General features: G+C 43.2%; 1 long non-coding RNA gene across 2 annotated transcripts in view; it reads right to left on the bottom strand.

Annotated features, from left to right (window-relative positions):
* The window catches only part of LOC115605128, a 36,797-nt gene extending 34,455 nt beyond the window's left edge, over nucleotides 1–2,342 (bottom strand). The window contains exon 1 of one of the 2 annotated variants that reach the window (XR_003990515.1): nucleotides 2,208–2,342. This is a non-coding gene — a long non-coding RNA (uncharacterized LOC115605128). The remainder of the gene's footprint in view (nucleotides 1–2,207) is intronic. The other variant, XR_003990514.1, reaches the window with a different exon arrangement.
* Nucleotides 2,343–20,460: the final 18,118 nt, after the last annotated feature.

Here is a 20,460-nt window from a genome sequence, read left to right as displayed (position 1 = left end):
TGTATATTATCTATATTTAATTTGAAGCTGATATGAGCAACTCAAAATTAAATATAGCTCTTTGCCAAAAAAAAAAAAACCCAAACAGTATACTTTATTAATATATATCTTGATCAGAATCTGAAGTAAATAGACTAATTCACAGTCAAGAAGGATGAGTTCCTAAAGGAAATCAATAGTTTTCAATTTGAAAGAGTAAACAAACACGTTCCTGTACTTCTGGGTGTAAACCTGAAGGGACACTATAAATTAATTTACTGTGGAGTTTATTATATTAACAAATTAAATCTATGCATTTCCTTCACTACACTAAGTTGTTTGACTCAAGTTCCAAGAGCTATCATGACAGCTTTGAAGCTTAGCTTTTTTGTTGTTTTCTTTCACTGTGTTACTAACTTTAAAGTAAAATTATTTCAACTCTCTACAGATAATTTTTTAGCTGCAGGAAAAGATATTCTAAGGCAATTCACTATTGAGAATGTTGGTCCTAGGTGAGATTTGGATCCACATTCACATAATCTAAGCACAAGATCAATTACTTCATTCTATAATTCCATTCATGTTGGTATTTACTTTTACTGTTAGAAACCAATGAAACACTTCCATGTATGCAAAATTTAGAAACTTCATAAAATAGTTGGAGATTAGTGCTTAGTGACTGCAGAATGGAAGAACCATTGCAGTGTTTCATTTCTGAGTGTAATCAAAAACATTTTTCTTTTTTTTTTGTTTTAATTTATACCTCCTTAAATAGTCCCGGGTGGGCTCCAGTGTTGCATGCAGAACAATAGTAGCTTATGGTTATAAGTAAGCCCATGTAACAACACACATACAATTCCTAATAAAAAGATAGGAAAAGAAAACACATCTCTGTAAGCTCATGACACTTTCAAAAGAGAGATCATAATAGGAACTGAGAGTTGTTAAATAGTTCTGAAAAAAATAAAATTATCCCAATTCTCTGTTTTACATCTCATCTGTCTTTGTCTTGAATAGAAGTATTTTCTTGTTTCCCTCCTGTACTTTTTTCAGCCTCTCTAGTCCCCCTCGTTTGGAACGCACTTAGAAGTAAAAGTGAAGCTATAATGAGGAAAGTTATCTCCATCTGTGCTAATTTTCACTTCAAAACAATATGTAAAGTACTGTTTTCATATTTCAAGGTTCTGAACTTGATGCAATGTGCCATTTATTAATTAAAATGGGGAGAAATCTTTATGGATAAACCTTCCGAAGGTGTTCAGTGAAAGTCTGTTGATAGGATTTTTTTGAAACCAGGTAACAGTATTTACTTTGTCATTATGTATTCATGAAGTAATAGACTTTGTTCTGCCAAACCAATTTCTTCAATCAGATAAGAGCAATTCACAAGAAAGGCATATTATAGGTAGCTTAACAGCTGCTGCTCCGTGTATATTATTCCTTAGAGACTTTTCAGTGATATATAGGAATGTAATTTTATTTTGTTAAAGCTACCAAACTGTTTTGCTAACCACAAAATAAAGTGAGAATTATACAGTTTCCTTTTCCATTTGCTGACTGCATGAAAGAGAAATTTATTATAACAAAACCACCTTATGTGGTGCATCTGCATACAGTTTTAGCATCTGCTCTTGATTTATAGTGTATCTCTCACAAACACACAGGTAAATAGGCATTCAAATAAGGATCTATTTTTATGGGGGCTTCAGATCTTAGATAATTTTTAAAAGTGGCTCTAATTGTTAAGATTTACATTTCTTAAAAAGTAATGCCTTCAAAATTATATAGTCACAAATATTTTTATGAACAAAACTACAATAAAGTCTAACCTTTCCATACGAATGGAAAACCATAATAAAGCATATATGGAGAGGAATGTGACTTTACATTTTAAATAGAAGGACTTAGAATGACCACAGTTCTTTTAATATTTATGTGCAAAATTTTATATACAAAATTTCTCTAGTGCTAAAACAATCTAAAATTCATTGCTACATTCTTTTCTGTACATATTTCTCAAGGGCAAGCATTTTGATTTACATTCTTCTCACGGATTTTCTCTGAAAGCTCTCAGATTTTTTCATCATCTTTCCTAAATTACAAACCTGAACTGAACATAGATTTCCACATTCACCTCGGTTAAAAGGGAAACCATCTTTTTGATAATTCCTTTTTGTTCATTGAAAGACTACATGAATTCCTGGAAAACAATATTAGAGAAAGCTTACCTTTGAAGCTACACTGCAATTATCAGGCCATGATGTCTTTCCTTACAATATTTCTCAGGATCCCAGTAAGATTCTGTCGTGGTTTGAGCCCAGCCGGTAACTCAGAACCACACAGCCGCTCGCTCACTCCCCCCCCCGCCTTCTTCCTCCCCCCGCTCCCAGAGGGATGGGGAGGAGAATGGGAAGAATGTAACTCCCACGGGTTGAGATAAGAGCAGTCCCGCAACTAAGGTATAACACAAAACCACTACTGCTACCACCAATGATAATAACGATTAGTGAAATAACAAGGGGAGAGGATACAATTGCTCACCACCCGCCGACCGATACCCAGCCCGACCCGAGCAGTGATCAGGGCCTTCCGGGTAACTCCCCCCGGTTTATATACTGGGCATGACGTGCTGTGGTATGGAATACCCCTTTGGCTAGTTTGGGTCAGGTGTCCTGTCTCTGCTTCCTCCCGGCTTCCCCTCCTCCCTGGCAAAGCATGAGACTGAGAAAGTCCTTGGTTGGAATAAACATTACTTAGCAACAACTAAAAACATCGGTGTTATCAGCGTTGTTCCCAGGCTGAAAGTTAAAAAACACAGCACTGCACCAGCTACTAAGCAGGAGAAAAATGACTGCTATAGCTGAACCCAGGACAGTATCCACCCCTTATTCCATACCATTCACGTGATGCTCAGATCCCACATCTCTCAGCACACCATCACCCCTGTCCCATATATACACATATATATACACCCACACCCACACACAGAGAAAGATATCGTTCCCTAGTCCATGGACCAATCCCTGTAAAATTGCTGAACTCATCCAGTCCATGATGTCAGGCTCCATCTCTTGTAATAGTCTTTCAGGGCAGGAGGGACGGTACATAGTGTTGGGTTGTTGCCTGCTGATGATACCGCCAAACTCATCTGGTCACTGCTGAGCTCGTCTGGTTTCCTCAAAATTCATTCTTTGTTGAGGTGATGATCGGAGGGAAGTCAGGGTCAATGGCTGGTGACCTGAAGATATCTAGCTGGTGGGCTATAAAAGTGTTATAGAGCAGGCAACAGCGTACAATTGAGTTCATTGGCTGTTTTCCCCCAAAATCAAATCCCCTTGAGGTACACATCGGACTTCCTCATCTTCCCGCATTACCCACCAAGTATATCCAGGTCCCTGAGCAAAAGCAACCCCACGAGTGGGTTTGCCTTTACCTGAAGCAGGAATAACCCAGACTGTCTTCCCCAACAAATTCTTTATGTGCACCACAGGAACTTTATCCCCCTCTAGGGTACGTAAAAGTTCTGATTGGGCTGGGCCAGCCCTGTTGGCAGATCCCCTACTGTTGACCAACCAGGTGGCTTTTGGTAAATGTGTATCCCAGTGTTTGAAAGTCCCACCACCCATTGCTCTCAGTGTAGTTTTTAACAGCCCATTGTACCGTTCGATTTTCCCAGAGGCTGGTGCGTGGTAGGGGATGTGGTATACCCACTCAATGCCATGCTCTTTGGCCCAAGTGTTTATGAGGTTGTTCCGGAAATGAGTCCCATTGTCTGACTCAATTCTCTCCGGGGTGCCGTGTCGCCACAAGACTTGTTTCTCAAGGCCCAGGATAGTGTTCCGGGCAGTGGCATGGGACACAGCGTATGTTTCCAGCCAGCCGGTGGTTGCTTCCACCATGGTAAGCACATAGCGCTTGCCTTGGCGGGTTGGTGGGAGTGTGATATAGTCAATCTGCCAGGCCTCCCCATATTTGTACTTCAGCCATCGTCCTCCATACCAGAGAGGCTTTAACCGCTTGGCTTGCTTAATTGCAGCACATGTTTCACATTCGTGAATAACCTGGGCAATAGTGTCCATCGTTAAGTCCACCCCTCGATTACGAGCCCATCTCTATGTTGCATCTCTGCCTTGATGGCCTGAGGTGTCATGGGCCCACCGGGCTAAAAATAATTCACCCTTATGTTGCCAATCCAAGTCCATCTGAGCCACTTTAATCTTAGCAGCTTTATCCACTTGCTGGTTATTCTGGTGTTCCTCAGTGGCCCGACTCTTGGGTACATGAGCATCTACGTGGCGTACCTTCACCACCAGGTTCTGCACCCGAGCAGCGATATCTTGCCACAATGCAGCAGCCCAGATGGGTTTACTTCTGCGTTGCCAGTTGCTCTGCTTCCATTGCTGCAACCACCCCCACAGGGCATTTGCCACCATCCATGAGTCAGTATAGACATAAAGTACTGGCCATTTTTCTCGTTCAGCAATGTCCAAGGCCAGCTGGATGGCTTTCACCTCTGCAAATTGACTCAATTCACCCTCTCCCTCAGCAGTTTCTGCAACTTGTCGCAGGGGACTCCACACAGCTGCCTTCCATCTCCGATGCTTTCCCACAATACGGCAGGACCCATCAGTAAACAAGGCATATTGCTTTTCACTCTCTGACAGTTCATTATATGGTGGGGCCTCTTCAGCACGCGTCACCTCCTCTTCTGGTGACATCCCAAAATCTTTGCCCTCTGGCCAGTCCATGATGACTTCTAGAATTCCTGGACGACTGGGATTTCCTATTCGAGCTCGTTGTGTAATTAGTGCGGCCCACTTACTCCATGTAGCATCAGTTGCATGATGTGTAGAGGAGACCCTGCCTTTGAACATCCAGCCCAGCACAGGCAACCGGGGTGCCAGGAGGAGCTGCGCTTCAGTTCCAATCACTTCTGAGGCAGCTCGAACCCCTTCATAGGCTGCCAGTATCTCTTTTTCAGTGGGAGTGTAGCTGGCCTCGGATCCTTTATATCCCCGACTCCAAAAGCCAAGGGGTCGACCTCGAGTCTCCCCTGGAGCTTTCTGCCAGAGGCTCCAGGTAGGACCATTCTCCCCAGCTGCGGTATAGAGCACATTTTTCACATCTGGCCCGGCCCGGACTGGTCCAAGGGCTATTGCATGAACTATTTCTCGTTTAATTTGTTCAAAGGCTTGTTGTTGCTCAGGGCCCCATTTGAAATCATTCTTCTTCCGGGTCACGTGGTAGAGAGGGCTTACAATCAGACTGTAATTTGGGATGTGCATTCTCCAGAACCCCACAACACCTAAGAAAGCTTGTGTTTCTTTCTTGTTAGTTGGTGGAGACATTGCTGTTATCTTGTTGATCACGTCTGTGGGGATCTGGCGGCGTCCATCTTGCCATTTTATTCCCAAAAATTGAATCTTCTGTGCAGGTCCCTTGACCTTTTTCCGTTTTATGGCAAAACCGGCCTTCAGCAGGATTTGGATTATTTTCCTCCCTTTCTCAAAAACTTCTTCTGCTGTATCACCCCACACGATGATGTCATCAATGTATTGCAGGTGTTCTGGAGCTTGCCCCTGTTCCAGTGCAGTCTGGATCAATCCATGGCAGATGGTAGGGCTGTGTTTCCACCCCTGGGGCAGTCGGTTCCAAGTGTACTGGACGCCCCTCCAAGTGAAAGCAAACTGTGGCCTGCATTCTGCTGCCAAAGGGATTGAGAAAAATGCATTGGCAATGTCAATTGTGGCATACCACTTGGCTGCCTTTGACTCCAGTTCATACTGAAGTTCTAACATGTCCGGTACGGCAGCACTCAATGGTGGTGTGATTTCGTTCAGGCCACGATAGTCTACTGTTAATCTCCACTCTCCATTAGACTTTTGCACTGGCCATATGGGGCTATTAAAGGGTGAGCGGGTCCTGCTGATCACTCCTTGGCTCTCCAGTCTGCGGATCAGCTTATGGATGGGAATCAAGGAGTCTCGGTTGGTGCGATATTGCCGCCGGTGCACTGTTGTGGTCGCAATTGGCACTTGTTGTTCTTCGACCTTCAGCAACCCCACAACGGAAGGATCCTCTGAGAGACCGGGTAAGGTGGACAGCTGCTTAATTTCCTCTGTCTCCAAGGCAGCGATACCAAAAGCCCATCTATACCCTTTTGGGTCTTTGAAATACCCTCTCCTGAGATAGTCTATGCCAAGGATGCATGGAGCCCCTGGACCAGTTACAATGGGGTGCTTTTGCCACTTCCTCCCAGTCAGGCTGATTTCAGCTTCCAGCATAGTTAACGCTTGGGATCCTCCTGTCACTCCAGAAATAGAAATGGGTTTCACCCCTTGATACCTTGATGGCATCAGAGTACACTGTGCACCGGTATCTACTAGAGCCTTATACTTCTGTGGGACTGATGTGCCAGGCCATCTGATCCACACAGTCCAGTAAACCCGATTATCCCTCTCCTCCACCTGGCTGGAGGCAGGGCCCCTCTAATAGTGATCACAAAATTCTCCACTTCTGTCTTGTAGAAAGGGATTAGTATTCCTTATCACAGGAGCTGGAGTAAAATCAGCTCTTTCGCTCCATCTGGGAAACTGCTCGCCAGAGACTGGAGCAGCAGCTTTCCTGGGAGGATCATCCTTGACCATTGTTCTCCTCTTCAGTTCACGCACCCGTTGCTCCAGAGCTGAAGTAGGTTTTCCATCCCACTTTCTCATGTTTTCTCCATGATCCCGCAGGTAAAACCATAGGGTGGCCCGTGGCGTGTACCTCGTATATTTTCTTTCTCGAGCAGTAGGGCGCCTTCTGTTAATAGCTGAGACATGGGTTGGTACGCGTGGAGAGCTGGATAGATCGGATAAATCGTCTCTCAATTGTTTGAACTCCTGGGACAGTTTTTCCACAGCTGAAATGATGGAAGGGGTGAGATTGTCTTCGAACTCTCGGAGTTGACGAATCAGGAAATCCACTGTTGGTGGATCACTGTTGGTGATACTCCGTCATTCCAGGTCATTGATGCCAATGTGTGGGCATATGATGATGGCGCACTCCGTGTAAGTTTCCGCCACATGGGTCGTGTACATTCGACTTCATCTGGGTCTACGGATGTGTTCCTGGAATCCGGCCTACGATAGATCATCTCTATAATGGCTGATTCCCTCAGGGACTGGATGCCTTTCTCTATCGTGGTCCAGTTGGCTGAGCGATTCGTAATATCGTCTTTGTAGGGAAACCTTTCCTTCACAGCTGCCAGGAGCCGCCTCCAAAGACTGAGGGCTCGCTTCTCTCTTGCAATCGCTTTGTCAATTCCTCCTTCCTTAGCAAGTGATCCCAGCTGCTTGGCTTCCCTACCTTCTAGTTCGTGACCGTCGGCCCCATTGTCCCAGCACCGGAGCAACCAGGTGACAATGTGCTCCCCTGGAAGACGGGTGAAATCTTTTCGCATATTCCGTAGTTCGGTTGAGGTCCGGGGTTGAGAAGTGACCTCTTCTTCTTCTTCCTCTTCCTCTGACCCACGTAGTAGTAACTCTTGTTCAGGTGCTGTTGCATATAGTAATGGCACTGGGTCTTCATCTTTCTTCGCTTCGCAGGTTGCTCTTTGTGCCTTTCGTCTGCTTTTGCTTACAGGGGCAACAGACATTGTCACAAACTGGACATTTGGTTTAGCTGCAGTGTTTGTCACTGTGGTTGGAGTGGCTGCAGTGTCTGCCACTAGGATTGGAGTGGTTGCAATGTCTATTGCTGGGGTTGGTGCAGCTGTTGTGCTTGGGAGTTGAGTAACACCAACAGCTGCATTATCTGTTGCTGTCGGGGTTTGAGTAGCTACTGTGCTTGTCACTGGGGTTGGTGTAGCTGCAGTGCTTGGAGTAGCCATATTGTCTGTTGCTGTCGGGGTTTGAATAGCTACTGTGCATGTCACTGGGGTTGGTGTAGCTGCAGTGCTTGGAGTAGCTATATTGTCTGTTGCTGTCGGGGTTTGAGTAGCTACTGTGCTTGTCACTGGGGTTGGTGTGGCTGCGGTGCTTGGAGTAGCCACATTGTCTGTTGCTGTCGGGGTTTGAGTAGCTGTTGTGCTTGTCACCGGGGTTGGTGTAACTGCTGTATTTGAAGTTGGAGTAGTTGCGTTGTCTGTTGTGGTCAGGGTTTGAGTAGCTGTTGTGCTTGTCACTGGGGTTGATGTAGCTGCTGTACTTGGAGTAGCTGTGTTGACTGTTGTGGTCAGGGTCTGAGTAGCTGCTGTGCTTGTAGTTGGCATAGCTGCGTTGTCTGTTGCTTTGCCATCAGATCCAGAGACATTTTTTTCCCTTTGAAGGTGCTGGATAGTGTTGAGCAGGGCTCTGTAGGCATAGGCCAAGCCCCAGCACGTTGCCAAAATTTGTCCCTCTCTGGTATAACCAGGATGACAGCACACCTCGTTTAAGTGTTTTACTAGTTTTTCCGGATGTTGCACTTGTTCAGTGGTGAAGTTCCAAAGCACTGGAGGGGCCCACTGGCCTAGGTACTTGCCCATACTATCCCACACACCCTGCCACTCATAACTGTCCAGCCTCAGGGAAAATCTCCTGGTGGTCCTCCTATATCGTCGTCTAACCCTAGACCAGATTCGAACCTGATACTGCTGAATTTTTGACATTAAACGAAATAGGATGTTCCTACGACGGGATGGCCGTGGGTAAAACACACTCCGTATGTTTGCCAACATGCTGATCCCCAGCACAATCAGCAGGCAGGTTTCAAGGGTATTCAAAGGCCATCTAAAACCTTCAGAACTCTCAACTGCTGTTGCAAATAGGCTGGTGGGGGAACGGGGGGTGAAAGAGAATGCTTCCTTCGTAAGTTTACCCCCCGCGGAGAAAAAAAAAGATATGCAGTTGCTAAAATATTTCATTATATACCTCCCAATGTATAGTGGTGATGGCCACGCTGGAAGCACAAACCAGACCAGTTTCATGATCAATGAGTCTATTGTATTACAAGTCATTACCATGAAGTACAGTGAAACAAGAACCTTAGCCCAGGCCCCCCAGCCGATAAACACTAAAACAGCAAATAGTGGCTGTAAGTAAGGTACAACATGCTGAAACTCTGAGATCAAGCGCAACAAGTCTGAGAGCCAAATAATCACCATTGTGACGAGTAGTAACAATGAATTCTTATCACAAATATGATTAAACACACTCTGGTCAGATCTGTCGTTATCTCAACCTTTCGAGCCCCACGTTGGGTGCCAAAAAGAACTGTCGTGGTTTGAGCCCAGCCGGTAACTCAGAACCACACAGCCGCTCGCTCACTCCCCCCCCCCCTTCTTCCTCCCCCCGCTCCCGGAGGGATGGGGAGGAGAATGGGAAGAATGTAACTCCCACGGGTTGAGATAAGAGCAGTCCCGCAACTAAGGTATAACACAAAACCACTACTGCTACCACCAATGATAATAACGATTAGTGAAATAACAAGGGGAGAGGATACAATTGCTCACCACCCGCCGACCGATACTGAGCCCGACCCGAGCAGTGATCAGGGCCTTCCGGGTAACTCCCCCCGGTTTATATACTGGGCATGACGTGCTGTGGTATGGAATACCCCTTTGGCTAGTTTGGGTCAGGTGTCCTGTCTCTGCTTCCTCCCGGCTTCCCCTCCTCCCTGGCAAAGCATGAGACTGAGAAAGTCCTTGGTTGGAATAAACATTACTTAGCAACAACTAAAAACATCGGTGTTATCAGCGTTGTTCCCAGGCTGAAAGTTAAAAAACACAGCACTGCACCAGCTACTAAGCAGGAGAAAAATGACTGCTATAGCTGAACCCAGGACAGATTCCAACCCTGCAGAAATTAATGCCATTTCAGTCCCGTTCCTTGATGTATATATACACTTTTCAGTTTGCTTGTATTGAATATCATTGTTTTGTCCAGTTAATGAAATGATTCTCTGCTTTTGCAGCATTATTTTTAAGTCTATTTTTATATCATCGATGAATACCATTAACTGTCATGGTTTTGCTTCATTTTGTTTTCAGAATCTTTTATAAAGCACAGAATGGGAAAAAAAAAGAAGAAAACTCAGCAAGACTTCACAAGTAACATGAGGTAAGTGTTCTTCATTCTGAGTCCTCTTGAAGATCAATCAATCTATTTAATTGTTTAATATGAATCCTTCCAGTTAGTCAAAGCACTGTATAACAACTAGCAAAAGCCCACACATATACAAAACTAATACAGATTTGACGGATCAAGGCACTGATCTTTTTTCAAGAAACTGATTAAATTAATATGTTATATTAAATTTACCTTTTCAGTATTTATCACTGAAAAAGATTATTTGTAATTTACTAAATGTATTTAATTATTGCTTGCTTGCTACTTAAATGAATTTGATTTACTTTTTAACTGTTAAATGTCTCAGTTTGCAACCAAATCTCAAATAAAAGACAATAATATATTATCATAAAATTACACAAATACTATAAATAATATACAGCTTCAAATGAAGGAGGCTGCAAATATTACAAATATGTTTGCACCCTTATAAATGAAACATTACAGTTTGAGAAGAAGGAGAGCACAAATAACAGATCGGACGTGCTGAGTTTTTGAAACCTGGCCACCTAAAGTTAGCAGTAATTAGCTACTGTCTTATACCACACACTCAAACATTGAAACACTCAGTCTTTATAGGTTCCAGATAGTCTCAACCACTTTTTAGTTCATAACAACTGCAAAAGTCTGACACTTTTAATGTTTCTTACTATTTATACAGCTGTGTAACTAGTTTCTTTAGAAATCTTATTTTCTTAGAGTGAAATAGAGAACATGGTTCTGCCTACAGTGCTAAAACCAAGCCTCCGACAAGGCTTGGTTTTAAAAACAAGACTCTGACCAAGATCATCATCATAAGAGATAAAAATAAACCTAGATATTGAAGAACTTAATACTTGTTGTTTCTTATTTATTTTTCCCTTTTCAAAATAACTTTGGGTAGACTCTATCTCCAAAGAATTAATCAAAGTGTGTTTCAGATTTCAAATGCATTTGAAATCTGCTTAGCCTTATAAAACCTGAGAGATTTTTGGATGCACATACATTAAGACATTAGATGAGAGTTCATCATTTTCCTAAGATCTTTGAAATTACAATCTCTCATTCTGTATACATATCATTCAGCTAGGATATTTTCTTCAAGAAATTGCATTAGAATGCTATTTATCATTTTTTACACATAAGCATATTGTCACCTATCAACATGTTTTTTTCCATCAAAAAGTGCTAATCAAATCCCTCATGATGCCTAACTTAGTTTTATGATGCAGAGTATTTATATTATCCTCATCTACTCAACATTCTAAAATATTTTTACTATGAAGTGCTTGGCAAAAAGGTAGCTCTCTTCATGTTATGCTTCTGAGCGTGTCTCTTCAACTTTTTTTTCTTTTGGCTTGTGTGGAAAACCAGCCTTTGAGGAAAAAAAAGATAAAGCTGCTATGAATAACTTTTTTATTTTTTTTTTCAGAGCAAAACATAATTTATAATATTAAAATTTCATTCTTTAAGAAATCTTTGAGCTACCAAATTAATTCCATCGCAAACATATTATTATTACTCTTAACTCTTTTTATTTAAAAGGTTAATAAACTAATGTTGATTCAGAATTTCTGCACATAAATAAGAAAATTGAAATACATTAATCTGAGAAATTATTTTATTATAAACAGATCCTTGACATCAGCTGCTTATGGAGCTGCCTGTGCCACATACAGACAGTTGAAGCAGACCAGACAAAACAGATATTTTCCACATGGTTCATATTCCAAGCGCCTGTCTTTCCTCCTTTTTCCTCATGCTGAAGCAGTTTAGTCTCATGACATCTCATGTTGAAAACAAAACCAAACACCTAAGGGCTTGTTATTTGCAGCTCTGTAACCTTTCCCTGAAGCTGCTGAGACAGCATGTTCCAGAGACTCTCTAGCAGTATTTGCCCTTGCTGTTCTCCTGCTGTTGTAATTACGTTGTCATTTCTTGTGGCCTATTAGATGCAACCCCCCAATAGTACTGTTTTGGTGGGTTCTCATAGGGGGCTACTGTCAGTGGCAGGTGAATTACACATCTTCCTCACCTCCCTTTATCTCTTGCTTTGTAATTTTTAGTTTATATTAAAGAAAACCAAAGATTCAGCACAACAAAATACCAGTCACATAAATACCTGACAAATATTGTTCAAACATTTATGTACAGAGATGCTTAATAATCAATGTGCAATATTTGTCCCTTTTTGCATACTTCAGTTGGTTGAACTGGAGAGAGCCCTGTCACTGTTCTTTCCAGATGTCCACAGGGCAGTTTTCCCTTTCCTTTTCTCTTTCCTATTTTCCCCCCGTATTTTTTCCCCAAAGGAACTTGCACTGTTGAATTCTGTATATGCTGTGATCTAGAGATCTTTGTGCACTTAAACTTGCCTCGGCATCCTTCATGAAACTCTAGCATTCAGAAACTCCCCCATAAGTGATTGTTTATCATGTTTAGAGGTGATGTCAGCAAGCGCTATTAATCTTCTTAACACCAAGTTGGGACCTGTCTTTAAGAAGCAGTCATATTTATTAAGTGTCTTCACCACAACACAAAGGAAGAAGCCAAGCTAAGAGACATGACTTCATATCCACAAGCAAAAAAAAAAAAGAAAAAACAACCCAAAAAGGTGGGGGAGTAAAAGGTTCTAAATATGTTCAATATGTTGTCAGATATTCAAAAACATACAACAAATATGGAGCTAGTAGTTCTAAATCTGGTGAGATCTTTTTGTTCATTGAGTAGACATTATAATGTGCTATTGCATAATGTGGTAATGATTTTGAAAATTCTTTAAACTGCACAACTGCTACCAACTTCAAAAGAACATGATAATGAAGGGAAAGGATAGAAATATAAATTCAGAATATTAATTCAGAAACCCAGAAGGAGCAGAGACAAATTCAGTCACTGGGTGTGAACAAGTAGGTAAAAAAGCAGAGGATACTCAACTATAAAGATCAGAAAAGATAAAAAAGCCACTGATACTATCACAAACATACTTTATACAGATTCTAAGTCTGCATTTCTTTAGGAAATAGAACCAGGGAGGAAAGTAAGCATTTCCTTAAAGAGGAAAGAGGAGGAAGTGCTGTCTCACACAAAGAAAGAGAGGATATGTCATAAAAACTTTTGGTAGATGGGGAGGGAATTGGAGCTTTCAGAGAGATGGAAGACATAAATAGCTAAAGATTGTATAACACAGAAGTTTAAATTTTTCTTTTGTAACCTTTTTTTTTTTTAATTTGTAATCAAGACCTTGACCTTAATTTTTATTTACATTAAACTGTTTTAGTTTTAAGCTTACCCAGTAATTTCTCAGTCAGTCAGGCATAAGTGATCTTCAGTGAAAGAAATGACTCAAATTTAATTAGTTGAATAAAGAGAGATACTGGCGCATGTAAAAAGAGAAATATAAGGATCCTAGAGGTTGGCAAATATTAAATACTCATATATGGAAAGTCCAGAAAAGTCAACAAAACTTTTTTCACCAATACTGAAGTAGAAGAGGCTTGAGCCTTTGCTTTTTCCTGTTACAAAAAATGAAATAAGAAAAAGGTTTCTAGGCAACAGATAGAGACCATCTGCAAGAACCTGATGTCAAACAGTGACCTAATTGTCTGAATGGCAAGAAATTTGAATTTTTTGACTTAGACGTCTGTGCCATTTCATATTTCTGACTGTGCACAGTGCTACTAATAATATTGAATGACAATGTTCAGGAGGGTTGTGCAACCACAACTTGTAAGTGCCATTCTAATAAAAATCCAATTCTGTATATAAACTAGAACAGCAGACATAGACACCTGTAGTATTCATGTAAATCAGATCCTGGTTTAAGGGTGGGAAAATTACAGTCTCATTCCAGTGTCTTACTGATAGAATTGAATATCTCAATATCAATGACCAGCACAATGTGAAGTGCAAGGCAAGGGACAAGGCAGCCTGTTACATGTGAACAAGTAGATAAAAGAGAAAGAATTACCTGTTGAATAAAGATGTGCAACTTGGCTTCTGGGAAACAACACGTAAGAGTTCAGTTTCCTGGAGCCAGTTCAAGGACTGGCCACTATTTTATCAGATAATTCTGTCCAACCAGACTGAACTTCTCTCCATGCAGAAATCTGGGAGGGAAATGGAAGAGCCTTCTGCTTGGGGACAGACCTACAAACAAGGAACTACTGCAACACATGCAGCAAGAGATCATATAATACACCAGATCTTTCACGAGTTGTGGTCTGTCCATTTCTAATGCAGTTGATGGGACCAGAGCAATTTACGTCAGTTTCATTTCTGACTCGTTGCCCGTAACTGCTTCAAATTACCAAAGGGAAATGGTAACCTTTTACTATCACTGTTTCATCTTTGGTCGTGTTGCCTCTCTCAGTTTAATTCAGTATTTCTTGTTTTCATTAGTTGTTGTCTAAGAATGAAAAATTATAAAACTGTAGCCATGTATTTGTAAATTAAGACATTACAAATTTTTACATCATCATGAAACTGGAATGCCACATTAGTGGAAGAAAGCTTGACATGTAGTGTCCTACATCTGCCTGTTCGCATTCTCAGCTGGAAGAATATTTTCAAAAACCAGCATTGTGTCAGTAGAGATTAGAATGCTTTCATGACTCTGGTAAAGATCACTGTGGAGATAGCTTTGGTGTAGCAAGCTGAAGAGAGACTGCTGCGATAAAGTATCATAGCTGGAATTAAAGAGAACCGTCACAGAAAAAAGTTAGTATGACTACTATATGAAACTCTTTAAGGAGACAGAAAAGAACAGAAGGAGCACACAGTGCTATCATATCAAGGACTTCATTACCTGACTACTCAGAAACTTCCCTTCCAAAGTGCTGTGCCCTGCAGCAAAAGGAACTATGAAAATATCTAGATACATCAAAAGGAAGTGAGATAAGGGGTAGGGGTGAGATTGCCATTGTCTGAAACTTCAAATATTTCCACTAAATGAAGTCAACGATAACATTAGAACCCAAGGTACTGGAAAAGTTGCAAAGTAGTGTGAGAGAAGTTGCAAGAAAATTTTTAAAATATTTTGGCTTTTCCAGCTTAAAGGCAGATAATAATAGGGAAACATAAAATTGGGTCAGTGTATGTGTGAAGTTATTAAAGAGCCATCATTATAGAAAGTAGCAATATGCAAAGCTAGAATTAATGATCCAACCATCAGCATATTAGACCCTAATATCTGGAGTCTACATGATCCACAGCTTCACTTTGATTAAAGCTACATTTTCACAGAAGACCAGTTGTGTGTTAAAAAAAAAAAAAATAAAAAGCAAAACCAAACAACCCTGCCACCACTTCATCACTTTTGCTCATTTCACAAAGAAATTCTTTTCATTTTCCTCTCACTGCATTAGAATAATGCCTATTGAAATGCCAGTACTGGCTACTTGTGTCCTGAGAATGAACCATAAGAAGCCTGAATAAAATCATACTTCATACTTTTCCTGATCCTTCAGTTGAAACTTGGATTTTTCGTGCTTCTTCTGAATTTTTTTGTTATTGTCTTGCAAGCATATAAAACACCTACTGAACGAACTGCTTCGCAGTTCTGCAGGGGGCTAATGAGAAAGCACCTACCACACCTAATGAGTATCCTGCTGGTGCACCAGTAAAGAGGATCGCTACTGGTGCCTCCAGGAAAAAGCGGAGGGTCATAGTAGTAGGAGACTCTACTTTGAAAGGCACAGAGGCACTCATCTGCCGGCCTGATCCAGTCTCGAGGGAGGTGTGTTGCCTGCCAGGGGCTCGGATCAGGGATGTTGCTGAGAGGCTGCCTGCTCTAGTAAGTCCTGCTGACTATTACCCCCTTCTAGTGGTCCATGTGGGTGCTAGAGATATAGATAGCAGTAGCCTGGAAAACATTAAGAAGGACTACAGAGCCCTGGGAGAGGTGGTTAGGGGCTCTGGAGCTCAGATAGTTTTTTCATCGATTCTCCAGGGCAAAGGGGAGGACCTTAAAAAAGCTAGGCACGTTTGGAAGGTTAATAAATGGTTAGAATGGTGGTGCCATAGTCAGGGGTTTGGCTATTTAGAACATGGGGCTCCATTTGGGAGGCCAGATCTACTGGAGGCTGGTGGAGCTGGTCTGACAAAGAAGGGGAAGAGCTGTTTTGGTAGGAGGCTTGCCAGGCTGGTCAAGAAAGCTTTAAACTAGATGTGTTGGGGGAGGGGAGCATTGATCCATCCCAACACTCCTGGTCAGTTGCCAGCACCTGTAATAAGTGCTTGGAGTGATGTAGAGATGTTCCAGCTGCCCCAGCCATTGAGTCAGCTGCATTTGGAGCTCGGCTAAGGTGCCTCTATACAAACGCCCGTAGTATGGGGAACAAGCAAGAGGAATTAGAGATGTGTGCAAGGCTACGGGAATATGATGTCATTGGTATCACAGAAACATGGTGGGATGGCACCTATGACTGGAGTGTCGGAATGGAAGGTTACAGGCTGTTTAGAAAAGACAGGCCAGGCAGACGGGGAGGGGGCGTTGCTATCTATGTCAGTGATAGGGTAGAGAGTATGGAACTCTGTCTGGGGATGGGTGATGAGGTAACAGAGTGTTTGTGGGTCAGGATCAAAGGGAAAACAGCAATGGGGGACATTACGGTGGGGATCTGTTACAGGCTGCCTGATCAAGAGGACTCTGTAGATGAAGCGCTCTACAGACAGATAGGAGCAGCCTCACACTCGCAGGCCCTTGTCCTCATGGGGGACTTCAACCATCCTGACATCTGTTGGAGGGATGGTACGGCCCAGCACAAGCAATCCAGGAGATTCCTCGATTGTGTGGAAGACAACTTCCTCTTTCAAGCAATAGAGGAGCCGATGAGGAGAGGTGCCATGCTTGACCTCATGCTCACCAAAAGGGAGGAACTGGTTGGAAACGTGATGCTCCAGGGCAGCCTTGGCTCTAGTGATCACAAGATGGTTGAGTTTGAGATCCTCAGGACAGTGAGAACAGCGTGCAGCAAGCTCACTGCCCTGGACTTCAAGAAAGCAGACTTTGGCCTCTTCAGGAACCTCCTTAGTAAGGTTTCATAGGATACAGCCCTAGAGGGCAGGGGGGCCCAAGACTGCTGGTTGATATTTAAGGATCACCTGCTACATGCTCAAGAGTGTTGCATCCCGACTAGAAGAAAGTGCAGCAGGAGGGCCAGGAGACCTCCATGGATGGACAAGGAGCTGCTGAGGAAACTTAGAGGGGAAAAAAGAAGCTTATAGAAGGTGGAAGCGAGGACAGGCAGCCTGGGAAGAATACAGGGATACTGTCCGGGAAGCTAGGGACCAGGTTAGGAAAGCTAAGGCCCAGCTAGAATTAAGTTTGGCAAGGGATGTAAAAGATAACAGGAAAGGATTCTATAGATACGTAGCAAATAAAAGACAGACTAGGCACAATGTGGGCCCTCTCCGGAAGCTATGGGGAGTACTGGCTACCCTGGATTTGGAGAAGGCTGAGGTTCTTAATGACTTCTTTGCCTCAGTCTTCACCAGCAAATGCTCTGACCGCACAACCCAAGTCTTGGAAAGCAAATGCAGGGACTGTGAGAATGAAGACCTAAGGCCCACTGTAGGAGAGGATCAGGTTCGAGACCATCTTAAGAACCTGAATGTGCACAAGTCTATGGGACCTGATGAAATCCATTCACGGGTCGTGAAGGAGCTGGCGAATGAAGTTGCTAAACCACTGTCCATCATATTTGAAAAATCGTGGCAGTCAGGTGAAGTTCCCGATGACTGGAAGAAGGGTAATATAACCCCCATTTTCAAGAAGGGGAAGGTGGAAGACCCAGGGAACTACAGACCGGTCAGTCTCATCTCTGTGCCTGGCAAAATCTTGGAACAGTTTCTCCTGGAAAACATGCTAAGGCACATGAAAAACAACGAGGTGGTTGGTGACAGCCAACATGGCTTCAGTAAGGGGAAATCCTGCCTGACCAATTTGGTGACCTTCTATGATGGAGCCACAGAACTGATGGACAGCAGCAGAGCAGTCGATGTCATCTACCTGGACTTGTGCAAAGCATTCGACACTGTCCCACACGACATCCTTGTCTCTAAATTGGAGAGACATCAATTTGATAGATGGACCACTCGGTGGATAAAAAACTGGCTCGATGGCCGCACGCAAAGAGTTGTGGTAAACGGCTCGATGTCCAGTTGGAAACCCGTAACGAGTGGTGTCCCTCAGGGATCGGTGTTGGGACCGGTCCTGTTCAACATCTTTGTCGGCGACATGGACAGTGGGATTGAGTGCGCCCTCAGCGAGTTTGCCGACAACACCAAGCTGTGTGGTTCGGTTGATACGCTGGAGGGAAGGGATGCCATCCAGAGGGACCTTGACACGCTTGTGAGGTGGGCTGATGCCAACCTCATGAAGTTTAACCAAGCCAAGTGTAAGGTCCTACACCTGGGTCGGGGCAATCCCAGGCACTGCTACAGGCTGGGCAGAGAAGAGATTCAGAGCAGCCCTGCAGAAAAGGAGTTGGGGCTGTTGGTTGACGAGAAGCTTAACATGAGCCGGCAGTGTGCGCTTGCAGCCCAGAAAGCCAACCGCATCCTGGGCTGCATCAAAAGAAGCGTGAGCAGCAGGTCGAAGGAGGTGATCCTGCCCCTCTACTCTGCTCTTGTGAGACCCCACTTGGAGTACTGCGTACAGTTCTGGTGTCCTCAACATAAAAAGGACATGGAGCTGTTGGAGCGAGTCCAGAGGAGGGCCACGAGGATGATAAGAGGGCTGGAGCACCTCCCATGTGAAGACAGGCTGAGAAAGTTGGGGCTGTTCAGCCTGGAGAAGAGAAGGCTGCGTGGTGACCTCATAGCAGCCTTCCAGTATCTGAAGGGGGTCTACAAGGATGCTGGGGAGGGACTCTTCCTTAGGGACTGTAGTGGTAGGACAAGGGCTAAAGGGTTCAAACTTGAACAGGGGAAGTTTAGACTAGATATAAGGAAGAAGTTCTTTACAGTGAGGGTGGTGAGGCACTGGAATGGGTTGCCCAGGGAGGTTGTGGATGCTCCATCCCTGGCAGTGGTCAAGGCCAGGTTGGACAGAGCCTTGAGCCACGTGGTTTAGTGCAAGGTGTCCCTGCCCATGGCAGGGGGGTTGGAACTAGATGATCTTAAGGTCCTTTCCAACCCTTACGATTCTATGATTCTATGATTCTATGATTCTATTCTATTAAACTGTCCTCAGGGTCCTTCCTTTGATAATTCAGCAGTAAGCTTGCTCCCTCCCCATTCTTCATGACTCAAACAGCATTTCAGCATAAAATTTCTCTTCCTCCATTCTGCCTTTTATGCTGAATGGCAGGACTCTGCATGCACCCTCCCCACTTCTGGACATTTGGCTGCACAGATGCAGGCCAACATCCCAACCTGATCTTGGCCCATCCCCAGAGATATCTCAGATCTTTCTCATCGTCGTGGACTGGTCAAGTGATCTGAGCTCTCAGTTAACCCCGGTGGCCACCCACAGGCCTTTCCTGTTTCTTGTCTCTCGGGGGCTGTAGGATGGGGTCTGGCCGATGAGGCCATGGTTCTCTGACACTTCAGTTGCTTTAGTGAAATCTATTTAATTCTTTAGCTGTGATTATTCTGAAAATGCTCCTGAAATCTCACATATGAAGCACCTGTTTTTCCCCATAACTGAGGTAAAAAATGCCTGCCTTTGAGTCCTGCAGATGCTAAATCTAACTATACATTCCTATGGTGATATTATTCCATTTATTCTTTCTCTTTTTTCCTTTTTTTTTTTAAATTTTGTTTATGTGCTAATAATACCTAATGGATCTAACAAGAACCTTACATGAAAGAATGGTGTTTGAGAATCCAGACTTAATGTTAGATATCCAGTACTTCACCATCTGAACTATTAGTGCAAGACGAATTGCCTGTGGGGGATGCTCACTTCTCTTTCTTGACTACATGAAAATCAGTATGACAATCTCAGACACAAATCTTGGGCAAGAAAAATCTTTCTTTTTTTTTCCGCCTCAATGCAGCCAGCATAATTCTTAAAAAAAAAATACATAAAATAGTTGCCTGAAAAAAAAAAAAAAAAAGTAATTTTTTTCACCTCTCATTGCAAGCTACGAAGTATTTTTTTGCTGAACTGAGGGTCTGCCACCTACAGCTTTGTCCTGGGTTCAGCTATAGCAGTCATTTTTCTCCTGCTTAGTAGCTGGTGCAGTGCTGTGTTTTTTAACTTTCAGCCTGGGAACAACGCTGATAACACCGATGTTTTTAGTTGTTGCTAAGTAATGTTTATTCCAACCAAGGACTTTCTCAGTCTCATGCTTTGCCAGGGAGGAGGGGAAGCCGGGAGGAAGCAGAGACAGGACACCTGACCCAAACTAGCCAAAGGGGTATTCCATACCACAGCACGTCATGCCCAGTATATAAACCGGGG

The sequence above is a fragment of the Strigops habroptila genome, chromosome 3 (genome assembly GCF_004027225.2).
Source record: "Strigops habroptila isolate Jane chromosome 3, bStrHab1.2.pri, whole genome shotgun sequence".
Classification (NCBI taxonomy): domain Eukaryota; kingdom Metazoa; phylum Chordata; class Aves; order Psittaciformes; family Psittacidae; genus Strigops; species Strigops habroptila.
Note: the sequence above shows the minus strand (reverse complement) of the source record. Positions and strands in the feature narration are given on the sequence as shown.